The following is a 10224-nucleotide window of genomic DNA, read 5'->3' as shown; positions in this document are numbered from 1 at the left end:
GATAATATGATTGCTTGAATGCTAGAATTAGGGTTTATAATATTGGATAACTTGCATGTACAATAGAGAAACCTAGATCCGAGCATTAGGGTTTGTATGAGCACATAGGATGTTCTTATGACCAAAAACCCATCAAATCCATGACCAATTCCCATTTCAATATCATATAGTAGGAGGTCAAGAAACCACTTCCATGTTTCCTTATTTTCTACTGCCACCACAACCCATGCAATAGGGAAGATGTGGTTGTTTGCATCCCTACCCATAGCTGCTAACAGTTGGCCTCTACATATACCCTTTAAAAAACAACCATCTACCCCTATTACCCTCCTACATGCTGCAATCCAACCATCCTTCACACCCTTAAAACAAACATACATTTTAGAAAAGTAAGTGGTGGAATCAGGCATGACATCCACATCTATCTTTACTGTTGAACCAGGATTTGTCCTCATTATTTATTCACCATAACTCCATACTTTACCATAATGTTCTATCAAGCTACCCTCTATCTCATCCAAAGCATATCTCCTAGCATTTCTACATTGAGTCACATTAACAATCAAGTTAAACTTTGTACTCACTTTGGCTTTCATTTTCCTTATGCTCATTTTGGGGTTCTTCAAAAGTTGATTTTTAAAATGTTTTCCAATCCATTTATATGTTACAATGGAACCAAGTTTGAAGACTCTTGAACAGTTATGGTCATCAACTAAGGACTTAATCTGGAAAGACCTTTCACTACTCATCCAGGAAACCCACAATCTAAAAGGACAAGAGGGGTTCTTGCTATCTTTACAACATCTCACTAATAACCTCTGACTATCATTTTTCTCATAATAAAGATTGTACCCATTCTTCACTGCATAGTTAGTCAAACAAATTTTCAATTCCATAGGGTTAGAGAATCTCATACCTAGAATTGGCACCATTTTGTCCCATTTCTGGTTCTCATTATGGACAGGGTACACTGGTTTGTCATCCCCATTGTTGGTTTTAACCTCATCAGTTTCAAGCTCATCATTTTTATCCTTAGAAGTACCCGACACCCGGTGTAAGAATTCATCACCAACAGTTTTGTCAAGAGAAGGAATGTAACCATCTGCTTCATGCTCATATGGAATATCATCAGAAAGTTGTGACTCTTTATCATCATCCACATCTGGCTCAGAATAATGCCCTTCATCATCTTCTACTACTTCCATATCAGTCCAATCAAGTACAGGTTCATTTTCGTGGTCTATATACACATTCATTGTTAGACCAACTTCATCACTATAACCCGTTTCAATAAACTCATAGTAGTCAGCATCATTCCCAATTCTCCTAATACCCTATGCCAATGGTTCATTTCTAGTGCAATAATATACATTATCACAACTGCCTTCAATCAACTTTTCAATGAACAACTTAAAATCTTTGAGATCCATTGCACCAAAATCAACATCAGCGATTGAAACAACAACAGAGTTCAAGTAACTAATGGTTTTAGTGCGAATAAACCATTATAATGTACATAAACTATCAAATACTTACGAAGTTTGGAATCGGAGGCCATCTTCTTCACTATAACACTCGCATTCACCACTTCTCTTCGATTTCATAACTGTATTCTTCGATTAAACCGTAACTGTAACGAGAATTGGGGGTGAAAGAGTAATGGGTTTGCAACATGTCATCTTTACTTAAATGAGATAACCGGCATAACAGGTGATAACCGGTATCGAGAGTTTTGGTGAGCAGGATTATTAAGTTCAGTGGTATAATAAAGACAAAAAAAAAAAGATAAGAGACCAAATGAGTACTTATCTAACACTTTATCACCCTCAAAAGTTATTTTCCCAAAAATATAAGAGTAATTCACATTGTTTTTGGCCTTCACTAAGAATGTCTGACATAATAAGCTAAACTTATTCTTACATGTGATTTAAATGATATGGATCAAGAAGAAGCATCTATTGACTATTAGCAAATTAAATGTGTAGAAAAATTTGTACTTTACCCGTGTACATATTAATTATTAAAATATACTTTTAAATATAAATTATTATTAAAATATTTTCGAATCCAATCTAACACATTAATTATTAAAATATACTTTTAAATATAAATTATTATTCATAAAATAAAAAAGAAAATCATATATAAGAAATATGTAGGTACAAAAGCTGAGAGTTTGTTTAAAAAACTTATGCCACTGCCAGGACTTGAACCTGGGACTCTTGATTTAGAAGAGCCGAGTTTGCCACAGTCTTGAAAGGAATTCTGCTACAGCAACTTTTACGATATTCTTAGCCAGTTAGCCCCATATGTTTATTTATTAGTAAGCTTTAATTCGCCTACGAAAGCAAATACTTACATTTAGGCATGAATTGTGTTTCGTTTGTATTCATCTCGCGCCACCTACGCTTCCCCTTGTTGCGACAGCTCTCCTGTTCCCTTCTGACGCCTCTACTTTCTCGTTTATCTGTGTATTGATTATGTATTCTAATTATTGCAGTTGTATTATGTTTCCCTTATTTAAATGAGTCCGCATCTTTTATGTACTGAGGTTTCCGATGATAACTGTTAATTACAGTCTATTTTTTTTTTTTTAGATAGACAAAACTGCACAAATGATCCATATGGTTAGCTGAAAATTACCACTTTGATCCAAAAAGGTTTGGATTAGCACCGTAGGTCCAAACTTATTATTTTGTTGCGAGTTTGATTCAGTTTTCTATAAATTTTTTCATAATGACTAATTTACCCTTGGTACTTTCTTTTCCTATTTTGTTTATTTATTTAAATGTTTTTTCTGATTAAAAGAAAAATAAAAAAGAATCTCTCTCTCTCTCTCACACACACACACTTAATACTCAACAATCCAAACACCTCACCATCGATCAAAGCTGCTGCTTCCTCCCTTCGCCATCCCTATCTCCGTTCACCTCCTTTCTCGGTAACGAGCATCAGCACGACACACGACAGGCAGTTGGGAACACTGCCTACCACCACCATCTTAACCCACCTCCTCCTTCGAATACCATAACCCCTACATCACCGGTGTCGCCTCTCACTCTCTCCAATGGTTGTTCACAAACCGAAGAAGAGGAAGGAATAGGCAAAGCTGCCATCGCCACCTCCCGTTGCTGCTTTCGATCTGCTTCACCCTCCCATGTTCTTCCTGTTTTCTGTTGGATAAAAGAGAGACAGCCAAGATCAATGACTACTGTTGCTGTTTTTCTTCGATTGGGTCTTCGTCTTATCAAATTAAAACCGGGATCGTTGGCGATTTGAAACTACTTATCATGGATCTGGAAATTGGGTCTCGTCAAAATCATCAAGGGTAGGATCAATATGTTTATATGCTACAATTTGTTGATTTAGGGTTCTTCGAATACACCCATTTGAGTTTTTGTGTTGTTTTCTTCTTCTGATTTTTACAGAAATAGTCATGGAGGGCAGTTTTGAATTGGCGTCGGACTTCCCTCCACTGCCGGCTTTTTCTCTCTTCTCTTGGTAAACAATCAACGAACAGAAGGAGAGATGGCGGTAGTGTTGTAACCTCGATAGTAGCTCATCTGATTTAGAAACCCTAAAATGAAGACATCTCTGTTTGTTTCTTTATCTTCTGATCTATTTGATGGCTGGAGAGATGGCCGATGGTGTTTCCGGTGAAAATGATATGGTGGCCGGCGGTGTTATCCGGCAAGAATGGCAGGTGGGCGGCGATGTAATAATAGTGGGGAAGAAGAAAACGAGAGAGAGAGAGAGAGAGAGAGAGAGAGAGAGAGATTTATTTTTATTTTTATTTCTTGTTTTTTTTTTTCTGAAAAATATAAACAAATAATAAAAAAGAGAAAATCATATTAATAGGGGAAAATCCGTCATTTTGAAAAAATTCATAACAGATTGGATCAAAAATGCAACAAAATGAAAGTTTTGGACCACTGGTGCTAATCCAAACTTTTTTGGACCAAAGTGACAATTCTGAGCAAACCACAGGGACCATTTGTGCAGTTTAGTCTATTTTTAAAGACAATTACAAGAATAGACAAAATTGCAAAAATGGTCCCTGTGGTTGGCAAATTTATGTGCTTTTGGTCCAAAACAAAATGTTGGTGCACCACTGGTCCAATTTTAGATACATTGTGTGGTTTTGGTCCCTATGGTTGTAATTTCTTGTGTTTTTGGTCCACATCCCACCTAAAATGACTAATATGCCCCTTAAATAATTATATTTTAATTTCTTTTATTTATTTTCTTATTCTTATAATAAAATGAAAAACAAAAATAAAATAAACCCACCACTCACACACACACACACACACACACACACTCTCTCTCTCTCTCTCTCTTTCTCTCTTTCTCTCTCTCTATCTCTCTCTTTCTCTGATCCTCCCGATAAAAAAGAAACCCAACTCGTTCTTGAAGGTGTTCTCTACCGGATCAATATTGCAGGCTTCATCGCCCCATGCTTCTCCTTCGCACCACCAATAACCACCCTTCACATCTGTTTCTTCAACGACCATCGTCCCACCGTTACATTTGAACACCTGTAACAAAAACCCCAAATCTCCACAGTTTTTTGTTCTAAAGAAGAAGGAGACGAACATGAAGGGTCGGGGTTTGGAAGTTATCTCAAAATTTGAAGACAAAGAAGGTGATCGGAGAGGTTGGGTTTTTTCTTGCCCTATATCACCTTGGTTCACCCCACGTCTCTAGTTTTTCACAATTGATCGACACCTACCTCCCATTTCTTTTTCTTTGTTCTAAATAGAGACGTCAAGTCAAATTTATGGTGGTGATCGGTGGCTAATTTTGGAGGTGATTGGTGGTGATTTTCGTATGATCAAGAAAGGGGTGGAGGAGTGTTTATGGTGGTGATTGTTGGCTAATTTGGGAGGCTGTTGGATGCGCCGACACCATCGACCTCATATGTTCCCTTTAATCCACCTTCTTCCACATTGAATATTCGATAAGAAAATCAACATCAAGCCACATTCAACACTCACCTTCTTCTTTAAATCCATCAATTTTCTGATTTTTCGGGTCTTTGTGGATGGTGAGAAGTTAGCAGAGCTTGACCAAGCTTTTGGTTTGATTTTTCCGGCAACATCTGGGGGTGGTTTGGTGGTTGCTGGTGAAAGCTTATCAGGTTAAGGAAGGAGAGGTGGGGGTGGGGGAGATGGAGGTGGTTGGCGGCGAATGGTGTTGGGGAATGTAGATAGTGGCAGGAGAGAGATAAAGAAAGATTTTGGGTGTGTTCTTAAGCGAATGGTGGAGAACAACGACGGTTGCAGGCGGATGGTGGTGGTAAATGGCGATGATGGCAGACAAATGGTGGTGGTGAACGTCGTTGGTAGCAGATGGATCTTGGTGGTGAACGATGGTGGGATATGTTGGGAGTTCTTGAGAGGGTGGCATCTGGTGGGTATTCTTGAGAGAGAGAGAGAGAAAGAGAGAGAGAGAGAGAGAGAGAGAGAGAGAGAGAGACTTTTTGTATCTTTAATTATTTAAAAACATTAAAAAAAATAGAAAATACAAATCTAAAGGGCATAATAGTCATTTTAAGTGTATAGGGACCAAAAACACTAAAAATATCCAAAATTGGACCATTCATGCACCACCAAACTTTTTTGGACCAAAACTGCAGAATTTTGCCAACCACAGGAACCATTTTTGCAATTTTGTCACAAGAATATCATTTATTTTCAAAGACTTTAAATTTTGCATATAAACTTTGTTTACACTCCAAATTTGAATGTCGAAAATTCATATTTTTTAGCTCCAGCATAGGGAGTTCGCTGAAAAACATGAAACAAATCGCAACTTTGATATTTCAATAAATTTGATATAGGAACTCTGTTTGAGTTAATTAATTTTTTCATTGTGTTCTTTGTAAATTTGTCAATTCATAGTTTTTATATCCAAAGTAGATTATTCGGAGAAAATTAGAATTTTTTTTTTTTGTTTTTTAATAACTTTAGCATACAAACTTCATATAATAATCATCAGATCATTGCTAATCACAAGGTTGGCCTACAAAAGTCTTTGGAAAAAAAATCACACTCCATATAGATTTTTAGCAGGTGTTGAAAAAATAAATCATAACATTTAAAAAATCAAATATTTTCCCATGCTACCATGATTTTCGGAGATATGTCATGCAATTTTTTTGGGCTATTTTAGACAATTTTCATTTTCATGATTATTTTGTTTAAAAACATGTAAAAGACTTTTATGGTTATTCTCTGTTGTTTTGTGGAGTCAGTGAGAAAAAAAAAAAAAAAAAGCTAGTATACATTTTTTTAATATATTGGTTCAATTACTTTTAGATTTGTTTAATTAGCATGCAATTTCTTGTTTATCTGCCTTTTTTTTATAGCGTTGTGTCGTGTACATGGCACAATTGAACCTCAAAACAACTCCAAACATGCTCGTGATATATTAGAGAGGTTGAGACCTTCGTCCACACATATGGATTAGTTAGTATACATTTTTATGATATATTGGTTTCAATTATTTTTAAATTTGTTTAATTAGCTTGTTATTTCATGTTAGAGAGGTTGAGACCTTCGTCCACACATATGGATTAGCTAGTATGCATTTTTTATAATATATTGTTCTATAGCGGCGTGTTGTGTACTTGTGTACGATGGACAATTGAACCTCAAAACAACTCGAAGCATGCCCGTGATATATTAGAGAAGTTGAGACCTTCCTCAACCCATATGGATTTGTTTGTATACATTTTTTTAAAGGGATAATGATTTGAAAGGGTAACAAACTTTCGACTTTTGTCACATTTAGTCACTAAATTTTTTTTCGTTATCTATTTGCCATTGAACTATTGAAACTGTTCACATTTTACCTTTATGACCGGCTGCCATTCATAAGGGTAAAATGTGAACAGTTTCAATAGTTCAATAGCAAACAGATAAAGAAAAAAAGTTTAGTGACTAAATATGAACAAAATCGAAAGTTCGTTTCCCTAAAAAAAGTTCAATGACTAAATGTGAACAAACCTCCTCTTGTATTATGTTTTAGCAAATTATTTATTTTTGTTAAATTGTAGCAACATTTGTTGATGAAGAAATCTATGAAATAAAAAAAATAATGACTTGAAAAGGTAACGAAAAAACTTTTTTAGTGACTTGAAAGGGTAAAATGAAAAAAATAAGTAAACAAAAGTCGAAAGTTTAAAAATATATTGGTTTCACTTATTTTTAGATTTGTTTACTTAGAACTAGATATGTTGCCCATGCTCCGCATAGGCTATGTGCGTTTGATTTAAATGCCGTTTTTGTTTATAGATTAATAGATGTTGTTGTTGACTGTTTTAGTTGACTTTGGTGATGGTAGGAAAAACCAAAAAAAATAAATATGATGACCAATATAGAAAAATTATAGCAAAAGAAACAAATGACAGTCGTAGAAAGTGCAAGAGTGAAAACTTAGGTTACGCCACAGTCCGTTTTTTTTTGTGTGTGTGTGTGTGTTTTATGAAAAAATGTAAAATGTTTGACTTCAAGGACCAAAAGTGTCAAAATTGCTAAAGAATTAAAGGGGTAGAAATTAGCAAGTTTTTAGAAAATGGACCAAAGTTGTCAAACCGTTAAAGTTTTGTGGCCAAACTCTGCATGGGCTATGTGCGTCTGATTTGAATGTCGTTTTTGTTTATAGAGTAATAGACGTTGTTGTTGACTGTTTTAGTTGACTTTGTTGAGGGTAGGAAAAAAAATATGATGACCAATATAGAAAAATTATAGCAAAAGAAGAAAATGATGGACGTAGAAAAGTGCAAGGGTGAAAACTCGGGCTTTGCCCCAGCCCATTTTTATTTTTTGTGTTTTTTATGAAAAAAATATAAAATTTTTGACTGCAAGGATCAAAAAAATCAAAACAGCTAAAGAATTAAAGTGGTAGGAATTAGTAAGTTTTTAGAAAATGGATTAAAGTTGTTAAACCGTTAAAGTTTTGTAGCCAAACTTTAAATATTAAAAGGTTCCTAAAAAGTATAAAAATTTTAATTGCAATGACCAAAAGTGTCAAAATGACTAAAGAATGAGGGTCAAAGTTAACAAAAAGTATCCAGATTTACTATTCCTAACTTTAATATATATATATATATATATATATATATATATATATATATATATATATATATATATATATATATATATATTAATGTTATTTCTTATTTATTTGTCTGTTTATAGAGTTGTATTGTGTACTATAAATGATTGAACCTTAAAACATCTCCAAGCATGTTATAAATAAAATATAAATGATAACGGAATTGGATTTATAGTGGAAAAACCATTTTGGAAGAACACTATATAATTCTCAATGTTGAAAAGGGTTACAAAGGTAATGAAAAGGATAATCCAGAAAGATGATTTGATATCCTATATACAGGGTTAACTAAAACGAATCCTAATCTAACTCTTTTACTTGATGGGCAAGGAAACAAAATAACTCAACTAGTATAGCTATCAAATTCTTGGGCACTATGTTGAAAATTGTTCGGAGCATATCCAACAAACTCCACCTTGCGACGAAACCAATCTTCAGCAACGTAACCTTCAACCATCGAGTGAAATGAAAACTATAGAGTGCTCAAAAGTCCCTGGGGACTTAAATTGAAATACCAATCAAATCTGAACAAAGTTCAAATTTGGCGGTTGGAACCGGCTTCGTCATCATGTCAGCTGGGTTGTGCTTGGTGTTAATCTTTGTCACCTTGATATCGTCTTGGGCAATGACACCTCTGATGTAATGGTTTCATATGTAAATGTGCTTCTTTCGCTTGTGGGACGTCAAATCCTTGGTAAGGCAGATCGCACTTTGACTGTCACGATAAATTGTAGTACATGAGTAATCACCACATAGCTTACCGTACAACCCTCTAAGCCAAGTAGCCTCTTTACACGCTTCCAAAATACCCTTGTACTCAGCTTCTGTAGTCGACAAAGTAACAGTAGATTGAAGTGTAGCTTTCCAGCTAACGACACAATCCCCGATAATAAAAACATAACCTGTGAGTGATATTCTTTTGTCGAGATCGTCCGCATAATTAGAATCAACGTATCCACATAGCCTATTTGTTGATTTCCCAAACTCCAAACAGGCATTAGAAGTACCTTTAAGGTACCAAAAGATCCATTGAATGGTTTTCTAGTGTTGTTGTAATGACCATAAATTTTTCAACAAATTTTAACTTTTCAAAACAACCCAATTACTTTAAGTTTTTACAAAAAGGTTTTCAATACATTTACTATCAAAGTATTCCTAGAAACATAACATAAAACATAAACACGAGGAGCGGTACGATCACCCCTTCACCTTGCCACGGTCTCCTGAAGAACCTGAAAAACATTAAACCACAACTGTAAGCCCGAAAGCTTAGTGAGATACCCCCAAAATACCAACCACATATACCATACACATATAACATGTCATATCATAACCGATCAAAGAACAACCATGCATATCGGGTCTACTGTGTGATTGGTCCGCCGTATCGGGCCTTCAGTCCACCGGGTCCACCCTCCGAGTGTAGTCATGTCCCTCGAGTCTGCAGTATGGTTGGTCCGCCCGCACCGGGCCTTCAAACCACCTGGTCCACTCTTTGAGTCTACAGTATGACTGGTCCGCCCACATCGGGCCTTCAGTCATCCTGGTCCACTCTCTGAGACTCGGCACGTCTTGTCCGCCCTCGTGGGGCCTACAGCCTATCCGGACTGATCGCTGGGCCTTCGTAATAACCGGTCCGCCCTAGGTATGTTGGCCTACAGCATAAAGCAGGTCCCGCCTCAACCCAACTCCAGTCCAAACAACCATGTGCACATAAACATACAATCATATAACAGTTCACAGTCAACAAGCCGGTCAAACAGATCACATAACATATCATCATCCTAACCAGGATAACGACCTAACCAGTCACTAGCATATACCATCCTAACTACCAGGATGCAAACATATCAAAGCAATAACATAACAACAAATACCTGGATCTCAATTCGATAAAGGGCCGAACTTGGTACCTTAGACCCTGTTGATATAATGAGGATGACTCACCTCACGATTGCCGAAACTCTGAAATGAAGAAGCAGATTCCTGAATCACCGACTCACCGCAAATCTCGAACTAGCCAACATAGCACAAATAAACATTAGGCCAAGTACAATACTCTTCCAAGGGTAAATTGACCATTTTACCCTTAACTCAATCCGG

This window comes from Lactuca saligna, chromosome 8, assembly GCF_052625555.1.
Source record: "Lactuca saligna cultivar CGN05327 chromosome 8, ASM5262555v1, whole genome shotgun sequence".
Lineage (NCBI taxonomy): Eukaryota > Viridiplantae > Streptophyta > Magnoliopsida > Asterales > Asteraceae > Lactuca > Lactuca saligna.
Note: the sequence above shows the minus strand (reverse complement) of the source record.